We start from the raw sequence: 3,289 nt of genomic DNA on the forward strand, positions 1-3,289 counted from the left end.
CTTGGCAACATTCATTCTGGGGACCATGAGCGTCCTCTCACGGGCATAGCTCTGACTACTCTCTGCCCCTCTAGTCTCCTTCTCAAGCTCTCTGACTGCTTCTACCTCCCGATTCACCCCTCGGATGCTGAGGGTCCCAGGGTCGGCTCCTCAGCCCGCTCTCTGGGCATGCTTCCGGGGACTTTCCCCCCACCGCCATGGCCCCGCCTCTCTGTCTCTGCTGCCTGTCTTTTGGTTTCTAGAGTTTACACATAGCAGTGATGGAGATGCCCACCTTGATTGGGAACTTTAAACCTCACATGTTCCAGCACATTTCATTTTTACTCCCTCCCTCACTTTCACCCCAAGAAACCAACTCTACCATCTTCGGCATCAAAATGTTCAGGACCATATCGCATAGTGGACAGCTGCATAAGCTCTAATTTTGTTTTTTAACGACAACAAGTAAATTCATTTCTTCAGAGTCGATGTTGGAATCCGGGTGACGGCTCTAGGATAAGGCTTTCTCTCAACTCTGGAGGGAGGCGCTGTTCTTGTCTCTCCTGCGTCTGGTCCTGGCTTCTGGGAGATCCCATGTCTCGGCATCTATCTTACCCCGTATCTGCTTTGCTCATTTGCTTGTTTTAATAGTTTTACTGGCATAGACGTCACATACCATAGGGAGGCTGGTGGTGAAGTGGTGATGGGTTGGGCTTTGATCCGCATGGTCGGGATTTCGAAACCACCAGCAGCTCAGTGGGAGAAAGACTGGGCTTTCTCCTCCCATACACAGTTACAGTCTTGGAAAGCAGCAGGGGTCGCTGTGAGTCGCCTTGACTGGATGGCAGAGACTGGGTCACACAGCATATCGGTGAATCCGTCAGTGCTCTAGAGGAGAGCTGAGCAATCACCACCACAATCCATTTCAGGACATTTCTTCGCAGCCACCTTGCTATCGCCCCATTCCCATGCCCCTGGGTGACCTTCAACCCAATTCCTGCCTCTGTCGCTCTGCATAGGCTCTAAACTCCCACCAGTACGGGACCTGGAGAAAATGACCTAACCTTAGTTTTCGGATAACAAATATCAGATAGACATCCCTTGACAAGACTTTAAAAAAGAAAAACTTGGCACGTCATAATCCCTTCAATGAGGAGGATGAGCCATCCATTTCTTCAATAACCCCTTACGGAGCCCCTTGGGTGCCGGGGGAGCCCTGGTGAGCAACGGGTGAGGGCACAGCTGTTGATGGAAAAGCCAGAGGTTCAAACCCAGTGGCCTCTCCTAGGAGGAAAGACCTGGAGACCTGCCCTCTCTCCTATTTCAGCCTCGGACAGCTTCCGGGGCAGCTCTCCTCTGCGCTGCCAGGCTGCCGTGAGGTGGCGTGGACTTGACGGCATTCTCGGTAACAGAGAATCAGGGGATTTAAAGAGAGGCAAGACGACAGCATTGGGTGGTCCAAAGAAGGGGGGAAAGCACAAACCTTGAAGTGCCCAGGGAAGGCTGAACTTTTAGGGAAAGTCTTCGGGCGGCGGCGGCCTTGGTTACCTAGTGCTGCCACAGTGCGTGGCTTTACTTCCGTAGCACAGTTCTGGGGGCGAAAAGTCCAGATTGGGACCTGAGCTGTATCAACTCCTGTGAACTTCTCTCCTAGCTTCTAATGTCTGCTGGCAATTCTTGGCATTCTGTGTGGGTGTCTCTATGTGTATTCTGCCCTTTGTATAACGCAGAAGTGATTACGTTTAGGACCCACCTTACTCTGGTATAATTTCATTAATGGAACAGAAGATATTCTTATTTGTAAGCAGAGTCAGTTGTATTTGTAAGCATAGGGGTTAGGATCTTAACATATTTTCGGTAATATTGAGCTAAGCCTCAAAGGGAATGAAAAAGTTAGGTCTTCAAATGGGTGGAGAAAGGAGAGAGCAGCTATTGCAAACGTCCGTCCGCGGCCAGGAGCCCGTGTGGCATATTATACTCCAGTGGATTGGCGGCCAGGCCTCCATGCCCAAAGGGAATGGTGTGATGGAGGGAAGAAGAGGTACAGGAACAGAGTGATGGTAGAGAGCCGGAGCCTCTCCCTTAGGGTTGCCAGGACATTGTTGAGCTTTGTGCTCATGCTTTGAGTGAGCTGAGAAAGCCAAGGAAGAGCTCTGGGCAGAATGACAGCACCTGACCTCCATTTTACAATGACCATGTGGCTGCTGTTGAGAGAGACTGAACAGAGGTACGGAGAGTAGCAGGAAAACAATGAGGGGAAGGTTCTGAAAAACTCCAAACCAGTAGGCATGGTGCCTCAGCCCATAGTGGTCGTGAGGGTAGAGACGAGTGGCCAGGCTCTGGATATATTTTCAAGGTGTATTGCTGTTAGGGGTCATAAGTCAGTTCTGACTCACAGTGACCCTAAGTACAGCAGATGAAAGAGCGCCCAGTGCTGGGCCATGCTCACAATCACACTCGAACCCACTGTTGCAGCCACGGTGCCTATCCATCTCACGGAGGTCTTCCTCTTTTCTTTTTCACTGAGCACCAGAGCTCCTCAGCATGCTGTCCTCCTCTAAGGACAGGTCTCTCCTCCTAACATGCCCCGAGTACAGGAGATGATGAGTCTCCTGTTAGTTTTCTAAAGCCATTGTGCTCTCATGGGGCAGGTCACTCTAAAAGGGATGAGGTTATATTTCATGTGGTTTTGATTTGCATCTCCCTAATGGTTAAAGTATTGAAAAGCAAGGACGGTTCTTTGAGGACTAAGGTGCACCTGACCTAAGCAATGGTATTGCAATCACCTCATATGCATGCAAAATTGAATAAGGAAGACTGAAGAAGAATCAATGCAATTGAATATGGTGCTGATGAAGAATACTGAAAGTATCAGGGACTTCCAAAAGAACAAACTACGTACTCTGTCTCGGAAGAAATACAGCCAGAATGCCCTTACGTACAGTGAGACCTCATCTCACCCACTTGGGACGTTATCAGGAGAGACCAGTTGGCAGAGAAGGACAGCATGCTTGGTAAAGTGGAAGGGCAGCCAAAAAGGAGGAAGGGTCTCAACAAGATGGACGGACCTAGTGGCTGCAATGGCATCTGCTGTGATGACATAGTGGCTCAAGCATCATAACAACCATTGTAAGGACAGTACAGGAGCGGGCAGTGGTTCTTTCCGTTGTACATAGGCTCACAATAAGGCAGACCAATTGAGCAGCACCGAACAACCAATGGTTCATGATGTGGAGCATCTTCTCAAGTGCTGTTAGCTGTTTGAATGTTAAGAGACTGGGTGCATTCACCTAAGACAGGAGGATAGGTT

Source organism: Echinops telfairi, unplaced genomic scaffold (assembly GCF_000313985.2).
Source record: "Echinops telfairi isolate 266 unplaced genomic scaffold, ASM31398v2 ScPeMD7_443;HRSCAF=831, whole genome shotgun sequence".
In the NCBI taxonomy this organism is placed as follows: Eukaryota; Metazoa; Chordata; class Mammalia; order Afrosoricida; family Tenrecidae; genus Echinops; species Echinops telfairi.